The sequence below is a fragment of the Chinchilla lanigera genome, unplaced genomic scaffold, assembly GCF_000276665.1.
Source record: "Chinchilla lanigera isolate Chin_1 unplaced genomic scaffold, ChiLan1.0 scaffold00072, whole genome shotgun sequence".
Lineage (NCBI taxonomy): Eukaryota > Metazoa > Chordata > Mammalia > Rodentia > Chinchillidae > Chinchilla > Chinchilla lanigera.
The window spans coordinates 20,929-38,619 of record NW_004955473.1 but is presented as its reverse complement, the minus strand read 5'-3'; the positions used below and the strand labels follow the sequence as shown (position 1 = coordinate 38,619).

At 45.5% G+C, this 17,691-nt stretch overlaps 1 pseudogene; it reads right to left on the bottom strand.

Moving 5' to 3' along the window:
* Window positions 1–200: 200 nt before the first annotated feature.
* On the bottom strand, window positions 201–1,258 carry LOC102021653 (annotated as a pseudogene).
* Window positions 1,259–17,691: the final 16,433 nt, after the last annotated feature.

Below are 17,691 nucleotides of genomic sequence, written 5' to 3'. Positions count from 1 at the left end.
CCCCTGGGTTCAAACCCCAATACTAGAAAAGAGGAAGTTGTGTTTACCAAAGTTTAAATCCCTGTCTCTGTGACCCTGGCTTGCACACTTTTTTTAGGGGGGGATATTAAGGCAAACAGTGCCACCTAGAATTTTTATTCAAATGGGAATCAGCAATGGGACAAAAATCACAGTTCAATAGCAAAGCCACTTCTCTTGGAAGTGCCAAGCTGTGTCCCCTCCCTATAGTCATCTGCCCAGGGAACTTTTCACCGGCTGTTCTCCAGCTTCAGGACCCTGCCCTGCCTCCCCTGGCTGAGCGTGAACCTCCCAACCCACCTCTGGAAGGGGAGAGGAGGCTGAGGAACTAGGCCACCTGTCTAAGTAGGCTTTGCCACCTCCCTGGTGGCTTGTGAGGTTACAGCCCCTGGCAATAAGATCCAAGCCAAGCTGAGCCCCCAAGGAGGGTGAAGATGGGGCTTCAGGACCAAGGGGAGGGAAGCCAGGGCTGGTGGAAGGTGTCCTCCAGGCTCCTGGCCCGTACCTAGCACAGAGGCCCAGGGGCCCGACTTCTGATCTTGCCCCCACGTTCCCTCCCCAAGGGGGTCAGTATATCTTCTGACGACTGGGTAGAATGGCCTCTTTGATGAAAGAGAAGACAACCAGGATCCCTAAGCGTTTTCCCTGCTTGCCTTTGGTGAAGTGATTGGAGACCACGTCATCTCCTGGCTGCATGGTAGAGGGCAGGACAGGAGGGACACAAAGAACACAAACGGGATTATCCACAGGAAGAAAGTGAAATAGGCCAGGACCTCTGAGAAAGAGGTCTTCTGCTAAATATTGAAATGCTAAATAATGGTTCACCACCACTAGTCCACAGGACAGGATGAAGTTAGGCGAGGTCAGCACGATGAAAGGGAAGGTCTGGAGGAGGCCGAAGTAGAAGAGGTTAGTGAAGAGGCCCACGCCAATCATGCCGGTGGGAAAGCGCTCAGAGACGTAGAGGCCAATCAGCACAGCCGTGGAAAGCCAGATCATGTATTTTATCATTCTGCTGGTGGCCATTGTGTACTCCTCCTATCAGTTCTGCCAGGTAGTAGAGTCCAGAGGTAACGGCCAGTGTGATGAAGCCCACTTGCATAAAGAGCGACAGCCAGCTCAGCACGTACATGAACCACAGGGCGCCCGGACCCTGCCCGCCCCCGGCCTCCGGGTCGGGCCTGCGCTCTTTACTGCAGGCGACGCCCAGCGGCCGCGGCCGCTGCCGCCGCCGCCGCATACCGCGTGCACACTTTTTCTGAATTTAGGCTAAATGATCCCAAGTGGTTTGCCTGAGGAAACTGCCTGAAACAAACAGTAAGGAAAGTTGAGGAACGGAGGGAAGATGGGTTGGGGAGGAAACTCGGAGAGGCAGGGGCAGATGGTTTCTTTGCAAAGGCTAGGAGGATGCTTCACAGAACTCATAGCTGTGGTGACATTGTACAGGGCCACGAGGACCTCCCAATTCTCCAAATTATGTTAGATATGTCCATCACAATTGTGAGGAAGCCACTCTCTGCTAAGCGGTGCTCTTATATTCAGAGCAGAGGCATGGTGAAGTTAGGGACCCAGGCAGCACTGCAGTATAGTAACTTGTCCGTGGGATGTCCAGACTTCACATGCATTAAGTGATCCTAAAGGCTGGTCATAGAAAGGCTGGAAGGTTCCTTTTGGTCCTGCAGGAGATATCGTCATGGTAGGATTGGCTGGCTCCCGGGTCCAAGGCTATCCAGACCTTCAGGAGTGATATTCTGCATTCACGTCTGGCAGAAATAGACAAATGACGCGTGATGCCACTAGATGACAAATAAAAGCATCATAATTGTGATGACGGTAAGGTTAAATGCACAATCAAATGACTTGCAAAGCTAATTCCTCTGAAAATAAACAATGAGCTTTCATCATGTTATGTGAAATGTAAAAGAAAATATTTTTCCCTAAAATAACTATGTAACTCCTGAATGGTCTACCTGAATCAAGCACTACTTAAAATTCTTTCTGTACTCACTTAATTCTTACAATCAGCACATAAGGTTGTCATGATTCCCCTTTCAGATGACAGAGTTGAAGGATAAAGACCCTAGTGAGTAGAATAAATATATGCCATGTGTAGGAACCTAATAACCTCGATGAATGTAAACATTATATGCAATAACATGAGCTAAGATTAGTAGTATCAGCAAGAATGACAATCAGGATAGGGCAATTAGAGGAGGGGGAGGAAAAGGGAAGGGGATTCAGAAATAAGCTGTAGTAGGTGCATGTACACACTTTCCAAGATGATTGTAAAGTGCATGTACTGCAAACATGCTAATAAAGCAAAAAAGTAAAAAAAAAAAAAAAGTAGATGTTAGAGGAACAACCAGATATAGTTTTCTATGTATAAAAGTGAGGCTCTGGGCCTGGGGAATTAGCTCAGCAGCACAGCGCCTCCCTGGCAAGCGCAAGGTCATGAGTTCGATTCCCGATACTGAAAACAAAACAAAACAACAACAACAAAAAAGTGAGGTTCTATGTTTTTATTGTATTTAAAAATTTTTTTGTGTAGTTCAGGCTGGTCTTGAACTCACTATATAGCCCAGACTGGCTTGGAATTCACAGCAATCTTCCTGCCCCAGCCTCCTGAGTGCTGGGATTAGAGGCGTGAACCACCCTGCCCCGCTCTGTTATATTTTTTATTAAAGAATTTCACCTAATTTAGTATAGCCTACAGATCAACCAGAGCAAAAGCCACATTTGATATACGTAAATCAGGATGTTTACTATTCAGGGGAAGACAAATGGGAACAAGATGCAAATCATGTGATGTCAGACGATTCTGGTGTGGTTTGTTTTACTACCATTTTTTCTATTTAATAAACTATGAATACAATTTTAAAAATATTGGGTAGGCATGGTGTTGCCTGTCTATAATTGTAGAACTTTGAATTTTTTTTTTTTTTTGGTACCAGGGATTGAAGTCATGACCTCATGCTTGCCAGGCAGGTGCTATGCCTCTCAAGGAATTCTAGAACTTTGAGAGGCTGAGACAGGAGGATTGCAAGTTAGAGCTTGTTTTAGTTACTTTTCTCATTGCTGAGACAAATACCCATCGCTCACAAGTCAGGGGAGGAAGCGTTTACTTGATTTGCAGTTTGTGCAGGTTTCAGTCCATAGTAGATTGGTTCCTAGGCAAGGAGATATGGCAGAGGGGTACTGAAGTGGAGAAATAGTCCATTGCAGGGCATGGCAGAGCAGGTAGAAGGCAGCAAGCAGAAGCAGCAGTCCTGCATTTTTTCTGTCCCTTTTATCCCCTCCAGGCTATCTGCCTTTTGGATGGTACCACTCATGCCCAGGAGGGGGCACCCTCAATGCCTGCATCACATACCCTAATCCAGCCATCTTCAAAACTCCCCACCTATGACCACATGAAGCTTTGGGGGAACATCTAGAAATGAGCCATAACAGAGCTCAACCTGGGCAACTTAGTGATTTAAGAAAACCCTGTCTCAAAAATAAAAATTCAAAAGGGGCCGAGGAAGTAGCTCAATGCAGATGATCAGGGTTCAATCCTCTCAGTTCCACACACACAAATGAATCATCATACAATATCAGTATTAAATTAAAATACTAGTGTCAAATATTTTATTGCTTTGAGAACTTTCTTTTATTTACCATTTTTATATATTGGAGTACATTATCACCAGAAAGGTGAGTACACCTCAATAATTTTCCACAAAGTACAATCAAGTCATTGTATCACTAGCCCACTAGGGTAAAAAGGAACCTATTCCTTTAAGATTCTTTACAGTGACTAGTTCCCCCACGGGTCTTGGAATAGGGAAAATGAATCAAGAAGGCTGAAAAACTATTAGGGATTCCAACTCCCAGTTTAAGTGAGCTTGTCTAGGCCTGCCTCTTCTAGCCTCAGAATTTATTTTTTTGGTCTTTTTTTTTGAGACAGGGTCTCGCTATGCAGTTCAGGCTGTCCTTGAGCTCACTTTGTAGCCCACGCTGGCCTTGAACTCGCAACAATCCTCCTGCCTCAGCCTCCCGAGTGCTGGGATTACTGGCATGTGCCACCATGGCTGGCTAGAAATTATATTTAACTGATGAGTCCACACCAACTTCTTAGAATAAGATTTAGGAAAACAATGTTAACTGCCTGGGGTTGCCAATAACTGCTTTTAGCCTAATCTCTATCTGTTTCTTTTGTTCTTATCATACTTAATCTTGATTTCCACATTTTGAATTTGATTTTGACCCCTATTTCCTGTCTCTATATTGGAAACTACCTTCTGTATGTTAAGGTATTATTGCTTCTTTCTCAGTTGACTCCCTCTTCTGGTATAATAACTTCCTATTCTCAGAAAATGATTTGATACGCTGGTGTGGTGGTGCATGCCTGTAATCCCAGCACTCAAGAGGCTGAGGCAGGAGGATTGCAGCAAATTTAAGGCCAACTAGGGCTACATAGTCCGTTCAAGACCAGCCTGAGCTACATAGTAAGACCCTGTTGAAAAAAAAAGGACTTGATAATAGCCATTTGTACCATATGTAGAACATTTGCTTCTCAAGCAATTTATCTTATTTTTCCTGTTTAATTATACAGTAAAAGTGTATACTCTTTCTTAATGTGAAATCAGTACAACTATTTGAGCAAGTGACCTTATGAGGTGCAAGGTCTTTATTAGCATGTAGACAACTTTTTTTTGCTACTGAAAAGCAATTATAAGAAATTTCAGGGACTAGGGATATAGCTCAGCCACACAGTGCCTGTCTGGCAAGTGTAAGGTGTGGAGTTCGATTCCCAGTATCAAAAAAAATCTGTTTTGTTATCATCATCACCATTGTTATTATTGGCTTTTTGGCTGGCTTTGAACTCACTATGCAGCCCAGGCTGAACTCACACTCGCTGTGATCCTCCTGCCCCAGCCTTGGAAGTGCTAACCTTAAGGGAGCAAACCACTACACCTGGCTTGTCATTACTAAAAAAAAAAAAGGAAGTAAGAGAACTAGGATTGAGGCCGGGGAGTTAGGGACTCAGTTTCTGTTCGCTTCTGATGTTTTTGTCCATGTATCTTTTAGAGAAACTCCTGAAGTTATTTTCTCCTTGCTTGATGGCACCACGACTCCAGAGAATCTGGGAGCTAAAGCTGTAGCAGGAAGGATTTGCTTTCTACGAAGTTACTGCCAGGCACCCGAAGGGTTGGAGCGGTGCAGAATCTTACCTCTGGCGATTTCACTCCTGAGCGAGACAGGCAAGCGCATGGCCCGCTCTGCCAAGGCGCCCCCTCCCCAGGCTCTGGCAGTCCTCCCTGAGGACTGAGTCTTGAAGCAGCACCTCATCTGCAGTGAGGCCTGAATCAGCCTCTCATCTGACAATTGCCCGTTGCCGCCGCCAGCCTGTGCCCCTTGCCTGGGCCTGTCGCTCTGGCACCTCTAGGCAGAACAAAAGAGGGTATGTTAAAAAAAAAAAAAAAAGCAGCATTCTCATCTCCCTGGCCGGGAAGGCTGTGAGCAGCTGAAGACGAAGGCGTGCGCAGACAGGGTGATGGTCTCCCAGGCCTCTGTGGACCTCCTGATGTACTCAGACCCTCAGGACTGAAGGACCCCCTCATCACCTCAGTGCCAGTGTCAGAGAACCCTTTTTGAGAGAAGTTGTTCTGTACCACGCTTTCAGGCCTTCAGGTGATGGACCTTCTCCTGTCTCTAGAACCCAATCCCGCAAAAGACAGTGCACGCTCTTAGAGGGAACACCACTCACCCCACCCTGTCAAGCCCTCCACAGCTGGGCTCCTTTCGTTTTTTTCACTGTATTTTTCATTGTATTTCATTTCTCTTTTTTTGTTTGTATATTATTTTCATGCATAGCAAAGAAAATAGACATTTTTCTAGCCAAATAACAAATGTACCTTTTAAAAATAAGCATGGATTTAAGGATTTTTTTTTTTTTTTTTTTTTTTTTTTTTTTCTCCAGTACCGGGAACCGAACTCACGACCTTGCGCTTGCCAGGCAGGTGCTTTTGCCACTGAGCTAAATCCCCAGCCCCAGGATTTAAGGATTTACACTTTTTAATCATTGGATCTCAAGTTGAAATGCATCAAGTTAATGAATATCAGTGGATAATTTATTGAAATGAAAAATTGTGCCTAAGTAGTCCCATTGACAGCATATCCAATTGTGGACCGGTGGAAATACGTAGGTAGGGTTCCGTCTTCTTCCTGGAGGCAGCAGCTCTGGGACTTTCCATGTGTGACATTTCTATCATCCTATGAACAGGGAACGGCTCTCAGGATGGGTACAGCATGGGGCTCTGTGGGGCCTCTACCCTGTAGGAACAGACAAAACTGCCACCACCTGAGGCACGCCACCCACTGATCTGAGCTTTGAAGTGTTAACCTATCTAACCCTCCAACAATAAGTGCATGCGTGTAGGCCTGTTTTATAGAGAGGGAACCGGAGACACAGGGAGATGATATAGTTTGCCCAAAGTTATAGAGAGTAAGTAGGAAAACAGGACTTCAGGGCAGGCAGTCCAACTCCAGAGCCCTCTCCAGAGCCCTGAGCGGGGACATCTTCCAGGTACCTGTCTGCAGGCAGACAAACCTGCAAACAATCTTAACTATACCTACGAAGCAGACATGTTTGTGATGCTGATCCGCAGCTGCTCAGCAGCACCCTCCTCTTCCTACCTTCACCGGGTGGGAACTTGATGGCCTGTTTGCTGGCAGGAGAAGGCTAAGGCATGTGCATTAGTGCTTGCCTTCCTAGATAAACCCTACCTACACCACACTCCGGCCACGCTGATGAAATCATGGGACAGTGGACTCTATATCTAAGTTTGTTCTGTTCCATCTGTTTGGAAACTGCCTCTCCCCTGGTTCTGGCAGAGGCTTGCTGTGTGCTATAGTGCAAACCATTGTTGCCTGAGCTGTTCCAACCTGCGAACTGAGGACAATAGCAATCATTCTTCTTACCTTTCTGTCTGGAAGGAAGTAGAGAAAAGCTCTGATTTCTATCTGTTTCCATGAGAAACCACTTTGAAGATATCAATATGTAATACAACAAGCATTGTTAATTTCCTACCACTTTGTTTGTAACTCTGTATTGTGTGTACTGTTCTTTTGCTATTTTGTAAAAGGTTGTCTGTCTGTTAATGTTTTCCTCCTTTTATTTTTAAAATTAAAAAAAAAAACAAACATGAAGAGAAGAAGTGACTTCAAAGATAACCACGATTCAGTTGGATGAGGAATATAAAGTTGCCTATGATGAGGCAAGTATAATTTTCAGGTCAGTTATGACTTGTTGCCCTGGTAGATGTTTTGCATATCAGCATGGCTTATTGCTTTTGCTCAGAGCATTCTTAGTTCATGAGACCTCACTGATGAGACCAGAGCAGTCAGGGAGTTGTGTGCTCTGACTGTAGGAGAACTGGGTACTGTATGGGCTGATATGACTTGCAAACTGGGCTCTCTTTATTCGTGGTCCATGTCCTTGTCATTGACCGGCTAACACAAAGCACAGTTCATAAAAGCACAGAGAAGTCAAGAAAGTGGAACAGTGCATATAATAACAAAATTAGGTCAGGAGAAAAATATGCTTTTCATCTACCAAACTTCCCCGTTTTTGGTTTTGCTTTCCCTCTCCCTCTGTAGTCTGCCTCTCTTCTCTTTCCTCTCTCCCTCCCTCTCCTTCTTCCTTGCCCGCTTCCTGCCAGACCTCAGGCATTTGTTGTGGGTCAGTCCTGAACTCATTTTCCACCATGAGGCCAGTTCATGGGCATGGCCTGTGAGATAGGAGTGCTACTGATCGGTGAGCTGCATGAAGTGGACATCACTCTGGAATAATGCTTTAGTGCAATGCAGTGCTCACTGTAGAAGCTGAAGCAGCGAGGTGTCCCTGTCTTTGAGGAGCCCCCTTCCCAGCCTCATATCAGCCAGAAAGTGGTCAAGGGACTTGGGCAGGCACGCTACTTGGACCTCTTGCTTGGTGCTGTGAGCCCAGGGCAGGTGACACAGAAATGAAAGATTCTGAGAACCATTTCATGGGACTTGCAGAAGTCCAAGGGTGGCATCGTACTGCAGGGGAGGTTTCTAAGGCTGGCTGGCTGCAGGGAAGCTATGTCTGCTGGGAATAGTGTCCAGGGATAGCAGAGTCCTGTGAAGGCCATTCTGGCTACGTTGGGTGGCCTCACTGAGCTGGCTGCCCCTATCCATCTTCCTATGGCTCCCTTCTAGCTTTCTAGTAATTCTTTGGCCTCCTAGCTCTGTCCAGTACAGTCTTCATTCTTTCTTGAAATAACCTGGGTTGGATGTCGATACCATGTGACCCAAGGGTTCCACCCTAGATGTGTATACCACAGAAATGTGCTTATGTATTCATCAAAAGAAATATGCTAGAGTGTTCGAGGCTATACTGCCTATCATAAGCCTAACCTGGAAAGCACCCAAATGCCCATGGGGAGGGAATAAATGATTCAGGGACGGTCTCACAATGGAATTCTATCCAACAAGAGCAGCAAGCAATCTGTACCTCACCCCCCCCCCACTGGCAAGGCACCCCAAACCTCATGGGCATGAGGTGAGGCAAGTGAGCACCAAGCTGTTGTAAGTAGGGACCCAAGTTACTCCTAAGGGGACAATAACCCAAAGGGCGGGAGGCATGGCACTGCTTCCAGGATGTTCTGTTTCTTGATCTTGCTGCCTGTCATCCAGTGTGTTCAGATTGTGAAAATTCTCCCAGCTGTACACTTTTGGTTTGGGTGCTCTTCTGTATGTACACTGTACTTCAATAAAAAGTTGAGTTTTTTGGCTACCAACGAACAAACAAAACTAAATTCACCTTCTAATGCTTCTGCAGAAAAGCAACCGGAGAATTTCCTCATCCCATACATTTGTGGGTGGACTCGGTGCAGGAGCGTAAGCATCAGGCTGAGAATACACTGAAGATAAGATACCAATTTGTGTGTTTAACAACCACATTTGGATAATACAGAGAAACTTGAAAATCCTTTAGTAACAGAAACCAGGAAAAATAAAAGAAGGCTACAGTAGACATGGTGGCTCGAGATTAAATTCTCCAGCCAATTAATAACCTAATAATGGATAGATATTTACACAGAGGATTCTGCTGTACCCAAGTTAAATGAAACATGATTGTTTCTGTGTCTATGATCATAGGTGATGGGGAAAATACGACTGCAAACTTCTTGAAGTTAACCACGCAAATGTCAGGAAAAATATCACAGTTCTCCATGGATGCTTCTTTCTCTTATTGCCAGCCACCGTATTTAAGTATTTTTAGTTTAATATTAATATGGAAATTACGTTTGTGATAGAACCTGTTTCTATTGCTCCCAGTTGGCCTCATAGCGGCCTTGAGTGCTTCCTTGGCAACTCCATCATAGGGAAGGGGTCTCAGGACTGTTGCTTCCAGCAGGCCCCTGAGAACAATTATGGGCAGTCATGAAAATGATTTTGAGGCAAAATAGTTTTTCAAAACTGCAGTTGCTTAATATATTTCAGTCTTCTCAACTTCCTGAATTCTGTCTCTGCCTTATCGGTGCCACCACAGCTTGGCCTGTTCTTCAGGCCTAGTCTTTCCATGCGAATTCTCTTGTGTTCAAGAACTCAGAATCTGCATTTCCATTCTCTGACCATAGACCCCTGTCTTCACACTTGTGATATTTCTTCAGTCCCATGGAACTTGATCATGCGTTTATTCTGAATTCCCGTTCTTTACCACTGCCTTACTTTTCCAGGTCAGTGCTTTTGTTCTGGCTTCACTTGACTCCCTCCCTGATGAGAAAAGTGAGGGCAGGCCATGGGGGCAGGGGAACGTCATCATATAGGCTGCTTAGGAGCAACATATTGTTAGAAATTTCTGCTATTGTTGTCTAGCAAATGCTTGCCTTGGCCTCTCTCACAGCCAATCCTGACTGATGGCGTTCCTAGACTGGCAGAATGTCATCAAACCTATTTATGTAATTAGTACCAAATTAACTACCAAAATTTAACATCTGAATGGGAGAACTTTGCAAATACAAGAGACTGTTGTCAAATCTGTTGAAACCCCCAGATAGACACTGACACTGGAGTGAGACTGAGTCACACAGTGCAAGCACACACATAGGCAGGCTTTTTTTTTTAAATTTTGGGGTATGATGCCGTGAAGCCCCTGTTCAGCTGAAGACAGTCACCATTGACTCAGACAGAAATCAAGCTGCTCTCTGCCCAATCTAAGTTCTATTATTTGAATAGTTTATTTTTCCCCTTACTGATTTGCATATGACCTTTCATATACATTGAATTTCCACATATTTCTGGTCTCTATCTGGTTCTATTGATACACTAAAAACAAACTGTAGCCTTCAGGACTGTTTCCCTTGTTACAAAAGTTAATTTATTAGACTGCGTGTGGTGGCACATGCCTGTAATCCCAGCACCTGGGAGGCTGAGGCAGAAGCACCGCTCTGAGTTCAAGACCAGCTCGGGCTACACAGTGAGTTCAAGGAGAAGGGCTGCAGGGCCTTCGTGCGCTGCCTTCTGCGCGGGAACTCGCTGCAGGTCACACTCTGCCCAAGCTATCGCGGAGTGTGGCGGGGAGCTGGCCTGAGGAGCAGCGCTGGCGCCTGACCTGGGGGACTTCGCTTCTTGTAATGGTCCTCCCAGGCCCCGCTGCAGTCGGGCTGGCTACTGAGTGGCCCTGGGACAGGCCGGGGGGACGGGAAGCCCGTTCGCGGTGGTGCGCGGGGCGGAGGGAGGGGGAACCTGAACTGCAAAGTGAGACCCTGTCTCAAAAAACCTCCCCACAAAACAAAACAGAACAGAACGTGATTTTATTAAATTGATTTGGACGTACTGTAGGTTAAATAATATTTTCTGGAGATAGCAGTTATGGACTTTAAAGCTCAACATTAGCTTTACGAGAGGCCAGACCGGGGTGGGGGGAGTTGAGCATTGGCGGCAGCGGCGGTGGCGGCAAGGGCGCAGCTGCGGCAGGCACAGTGCCCCGGGGGGCACCAAGGCCAAAGGCTTTGCGAATGTTCTGCACCGGGTCCGAAAGATGGTTGCTAACATTGATTCAGTCCTTCACTTGAATAATTCTACACCTCTAGTGGACCCCTCAGTGTATGGGTGTGGAGTGTAGGAACTGCCATTGCGTGAGGGCGTACACCAAAGGGCAGTTAGAACAGAAGGATCCAAAGCGCTGATAAAATGCGGCGACAACGACCCGCAGTCAGGAGCGCGCATGCGCTTCCGAGGATCCCCTCCCCCACAGGGGCCCGGCCCGCGGAGCTCCCCATCAGGGGCGTTCCGCAGCAGCCCGAGGTGGCCGCCCAGCTCATACACGACAGTCTAGAGAGTCGGTGGAACCGGCCTTGGTGGCCTCCGGGCCTCCTCACAAAGCCCATTCAGCCCATCGCCTGCAGCCGCCCCCCTCCCCGCAACAGCTTTCCTCCGAGGGGAAGGGCTCGGCCGCTTCCCAGCCCCACTAAGGAACTACGCCCCGCCCGCCCTCCCCCTACCTGCGCACCACCGCAACTGGGCGTCTCCTTCCGCCAGCCCGTCCCAGGGCCCCTCAGTAGCCAGCCCGACTGCAGCGGGGCTTGGGAGGACCATTACAAAAAAGCGGAGTTCCCCAGGTCACGCGCGAGCGCTGCTCCTCAGCTCCCCGCCACACTCCGCGATGGCCTGGGCGGAGTACGACCTGCAGCGAGTTCCCGCGCAGAAGGCAGCAAACGAAGGCCCTGCAGCCCTTACCCTGGCAATCGGTGTGAAACAAATCCTGTGTTTTGTTTTTTTTTTTTTGTGTGTGTGTGTGTGTGTGTGTGTGTGTTGTCTTTTTGAGACAGGACCTCTCTATGCAATTGAGGCTGGCCTTGAGCTCACTTTGTAGCCCTGGTTGGCTGCTAAATTGCGGAGATCCTCCTGCCTCAGCCTCCTAACTGCTAGAATTACCAACAAGAAAGCCTGTTGGTAACATAGGTTTTTACAATTGCAAACCTTCTCATGAAGAACCTTTATTTTGTTCTGTAAACCATTATATTTAGAGTAAGAGAATTTTTCTAAAAGTAAAAAAAATCAGTTACTAAAAATCGCTAATTTTCGTTTCGTTATTTTTGTTTGTTATTTCAGACGTGTAACTGCTGAGAGTCTTTTCGGGCAATACCTGCAAATTCAGGTGCTGGAATGTGCCTCGAAGCAGTGACATTTCAACATGGGTTTTTTTTTGTTGTTGTTTTTATGTCTTTTGAAGTACAAGGTTTTTTTTTCCCTTGCAATAGAAAGTGGCTTGGAAATCTTAGGTAGTATGTAAGAAATTCTTTAAAAAATTTTTAAACTATTTCAACATTTTTTTTTGTTTTGTTTTCCAGTACCGGGAATTGAACTCACGACCTAGCGCTTGCCAAGCAGGCACTGTGCCACTGAGCTAAATCCCCAGCCCCAACATTCTTAAATGTGTAATTCATTAAATATTTTAATTCTAATTTCTTATATCTTGACTCTCTGATTTTGTTGCATTTAAAAAAAACATTATGTATTTGTTTGTTGTTGCTATTTATTTATTTTGAGGAAAGGTCTCACTATGTAGTTCTCGCTGGCCTTGCACTCACTATGTAGCTCAGGCTGGCCTTCAACTTGCGTTGATCCTTCTGCCTCAGCCTTCCTGAGCGCAAACTGACGCATGGACTCTAATTAGTCAGGACTTTCTCCTGTCCCCTCAGCAAGCAGCACCTACGAGGAGGTCCAGCATCTGCTGGGCCCCACCCAAAAGCCCTTGGTTGGGCCTTCCCTGACCCTAGCTAATGCTGCTCCACTTCTACCCTGACCCCTCTGTGCCACCACCCTAGTTTTTCTTCATAGCATTTAATCACGATCTCAAACTGCATTATTTATGTGTTTACTTGCTTATCACCTCTCCTCCACCAGAGATAAACTGCATGAGAGCAGGAACTTTGATTCAGTGGTATATCCAGCACCCTGCACAGTGTCTAGCCCTCAGGAACTCAATAAATAATTTCTTCAGTGAATGAAGAAAGCACGGAGTGACAGATTGAGAACACATTCACGCCTAAAAAGGAACTGGTACAAAATGCAAGAGGACTACACATTCCTGCCCAAGATGACAGAAACAGTGACGTCATAGGTCACTCCTCCTATCACCCACCACTCCTACGGTCTCCGCTACCTTGGAAGGAGAACCCCATGTTACAAAGGGAGGGAGAGGGGGCAACTCTGGAGGGAGACAAGTTCACACATTGTTTGCTTTTTTCTGCCTCCCATGGACACCCAGGTCGCCCCCCAATTCAAGTTAAGAATATGTAATGTATTCACTACATAATAACACTAATATGGAGACAAAGTGATTAGCAGAGTCCACAAACTAAAAGTCCCAGAGCATGTATTTCTGCCAATGATTGATAGGCCAAGAGGGCAGGTAATATGAGTCACCCAAAATCTAAAGTCAAATTGAATGCCATCGAGGAAGGGATGGGTATTGGAGGACATGAGGGTAAGTGGGTGCAGAAATAACCACACAGAAGGAAAGCGTTGTCAGGGCTGAGTCATGCGACTACTTTGGGAATGCCAACACATGGTCCCGGTGGGAGCTCTCCATCTTCAAATGCACTGAGCGCGCAGAGGGTGGGGGATAAAAAAGAAGGAAAGGGTGTACTAAGTACAGCAGACTGAAGGCAGCTCAGGACGCTGGGATTTAGGTACAATATCAACTGTGGAGATGTCTTGTGGGAATCCTGTGACTGGGATGCAAGAGTCTGTATTGGGCACACACTCAGAGGGCTCCTACATTCAAAATTAAGTTGTGGAACATGCTTGGCATGAAAAACTGAATCAAAAAATTAACCTTGCCTAAGCCTCCTCAAAAAGAACAATTTGCTCAGGAGTCTGTCAGTCTTTATTGGGTCAGTGAAGATATAGGTAGGGTTTCCTTCCTAATGGCACTTACAGCTTTTAAGGTTTAACTCTTAGCAAAATGTTTTATGCAACAGATATTTTGAGATGCTTTCTCTTATTGGTGTGGACGCTGGTGGATGCAGAGGCCGGAGCTCTGACTGAAATCCTTCCCACACTGGTACCATTTGTAGGGATTCTCTTTGGTAGGGACTTTTTGATGCAGAGTGCTGGACATGTACCTGAAGTCTCTCCACACTCTTCAAATTTGAAGGGGTTTTCACCCATGTGGACCCTCTGGTGCATGCAAAGGTGTGTTCCTGAAGCCCCTTTCACACTCACAACAGATGTAAGGTGTCTCTGATGTGTGGACTTTCTTCCGCCTATTAAGTTTTGTTGTAGTGCTAAAAGCATTACCACAGCCATCACATTTATAGACCTTCTCTTCTCTGTGGTCTCACTAATGAATACAAAGTTCTAATATATGTAAGAAACCCTTATCACACTTGTAACATTTAAGTGGGTTTTTCCTGACAAAAAGGTGCTCTCTTTCTGAGAAAAGTTTGGATCTACACTTGGAGCACTTGTAGATCATTTATCCTTATTTGATATTGTGATTTAGAAGAGAAAACTTCCTTCCAGGTAGTATGGTTACAGGATTGGTCTTCATCAAGATTCTTATTTGGCCATGCTGGCAGTCTACCCTCGTGCTATTGGGCAGGTTTAAGGTCAGCTCAAGCTTTTTCCTGCTTATATTTCTATGAAGGTGTCTTGCTACGCAGTGTTCTTCACTCAGGGTTTTTACTGATTATAAAGTAACATTTACTTCCACATGAATTCCCTAACTCATTACCATAGAGCTTCCTTTTTGTTTCTGAGTTTTCAACATTCCAAGGAGCTGCCGAGATGCAAACCTTTGTGTTTTTAAGCCCCTGGAATCTTCCTCTCAGAGTGTAATCTTCCAAACAGGATCCTCGAACACTGCTCATGGATCCTCCAGCAATATGGAAGTTTCCAGCAGTCAAGGAAAAGGGCAAGACTTGACATCAAAACAGAAACTACTAGAGATACGAAGCAGCGAGAAAACACAACCATTTGTGAGGAGAGAAATCAGTGCAAAAAAGCATCCAGGTTGGAAAGGGGGGGGGGAACACTCGCCTTTGTTTCCACACATGAACACCTGTGAAGAAAATCTGATAAATTTACACAGCTTAGACACAGTGTGAGCTCAGCATGTTTGCATGGCACAATATATTTTAGAGAGCTACTAAAAGGACATATGAAAATTAAGACTAAGAAGTTTAATTCCCCTTGTGAGTTCTTTCTCTGTGTATAAAAAGGATATCAATATTTCTCACAGCTAAAAGAAGGGCAAAGAACTCTTGCCAACTTTATGACCATGGATGGTCTTTTTCTAGGACCTAGGAATCATCTCCTTGAAAGGTAGACAGCCGGGAAGATAACACTTTTACTCTCCATTTTCAGTGGGAGGGTAGAGTCTAACTTCAGTGGGTGCCTCCTTCCATGTGGCTAAACTAGCTCCTGTCACAGAAGTTGTGTTATGTACATGTAGCAACTCCATCGAGGAATACAATCATTATGTACTGCAAATATGCACCAACAAAAATAATAATTAAAAATGTATTTACTTTCCTTTGGATAAAGTAAATTGTATTTCATCTGCTCAGGCAGCCATAACAAACACCCCTGGCTGGGTGGTTCAAACAACAGAGATTTGCTTTCTCACTATTCTGGACGCATCTGCCCATAATGAAAGTGCCGATAAATTCTTCCTAGTGAGGGCTCTGCCCTTGGCTTATTGGCAGCCACCTTCTGGCTGTGTACTCACATGGCCTTTCCCCACCTGTGAGGTGAGAGGGCGCCAGAGGCCCTGTCTTCTTAAAAGGATGACAATCATATTGCATCAGAGTACCAAACTCAAGGCCTCATTTAACCTTAACTAGACCCTCAGAGATGAAATCTCTGCCTGTAACTACAGGGCCGCTTAGGACATCAATGTGTAACTTGGGTGAGGACACAGATTCTCAGCCCACAAGATGGGCTGATGCAGATATGGTCACCCAGTCACCGTGTACACTGAGACAAGCTATGTGTGAGTGATGCGCTGTCCAGTCTGTCCTTCCTGAGAATGTGTATGGAGTGGGTGCCTCTGCCTGGCTGCATAAAAGGGGGACATTTCTTGCTGCTCCATGAGTCCCTTAACAGACCCTTAGCAGACTGACCACCTGTGATGCTCATCACATTCTTATTCAAACACAACACTTGCTTCCTACATCTGTGCAGATGCATTCTGGGTGCATTGTTGGGTGATTTTCTTTGTAAGTATTTTTTCCCAACACTGCAGCCACTCCTACCCCAGAAATTCAACTCATTGTCCCCAAATTTTTCCTCATGATCTGACACAAGAAAAGTAAGCTGCAATTTTTTTTCCCAGTGTTTCTGGCTTGGTTGCTCTCCTCTAGTGAGGTAAGGAACTAATTTTGTTGGTTTTCTGTTTGTTTGTTTTTATACCAGGAGAAAAGACCCAGTGACAAAGGTGTGAGGTGTCCTCTCACTCTTTGGTGGGAGGACCCCATTCTCGGAGAGAGGTTTTGCACTGTAGATGCAGAGCCTCCAATTAGTAAGTGGAAAAGTACATCAATGTGTCTGTATGACCTGAAATCAATGTTAAGCAAGCCACTATTCCTTTTTCTTTTTTGGTACCAGGAATTGAACTCAGGACCTTGCACAGAACACTGAGCTATAACCCTTACCCTGAAAACATTATTCCTGAAGAGATAGATATACTGGAATCCATATAAATCCTCATAAAACATGGGGGGAGGACAGTGGGGAAAGTTGAGTATATTAAATGTTCAAATATTACTATATATATATATATATATATCTTGTATTCAATAACATGGCTTTGAAAAATTCTTAGAAAGAGGTCAAGCTCATGTAACGTTGAGGGAATATCTAATATTAATCTTGCAAATGAAATCTTTTACCTTTATGCAATTGGTATATATTTCATGTCTGAATTTAACTCTCAAAGTAAAAATTTCTTTCAAAATGCTGAGGGTAGTTAATGCTAAACAGCAAGACCCACTTGATTTTTATGTTCTTAAATTTCCCAAATTGTCCTCAATGCCTTATCTAAACCCCACAAGCTCTCTTCTCCTGAGGACAAAGGCAGGGGGATGTGAATGACCAAACGATGAAAGGAACTCAGACATGGAAGAGCATTTCATTTTATTTTCAGCATGAACAAATATTTATGCACCAGAGGGCGGTCTAGAGGAACAAAAGGGCCTGGAGGCCCTGCCCTAGGGAAGGATGAACTGTCCAGGGCTGCAGGACCAATGAAGAAAACAGTCCTCTTTTCCAGCTGAGAATCGTCGGGATACTAGGGAAAGAAATCATCCAGTAGAGGAATTACTCCGCAAAGCTCGGTCAGGAATGAGATGAGAAAATCCTCCAGAAGGTCGGCATTTTCAGCACTTAGCACGCTACAGGGAAGGGAAACAAAATCATTCCAACAGTGCTCAGGTCTCCCGCTCTGCCCAATCTTTCCGCGTATCGCTCACGGCGCCCCTGTCCCGCCCTGCACACCACCCGCTCTCCTTAGACTGCAGCTTGGCGACGAGGCGGACACTGGCCAACACCCGCTGCCCCCGCAACCCAGCGCTGCCCAGAACTTACACAAACAGTTCGTTTTCTCTCACTGTCATTTCCCTGTGAAGTCCAGGTCCGACGGTCACATCGTTTGGAGCC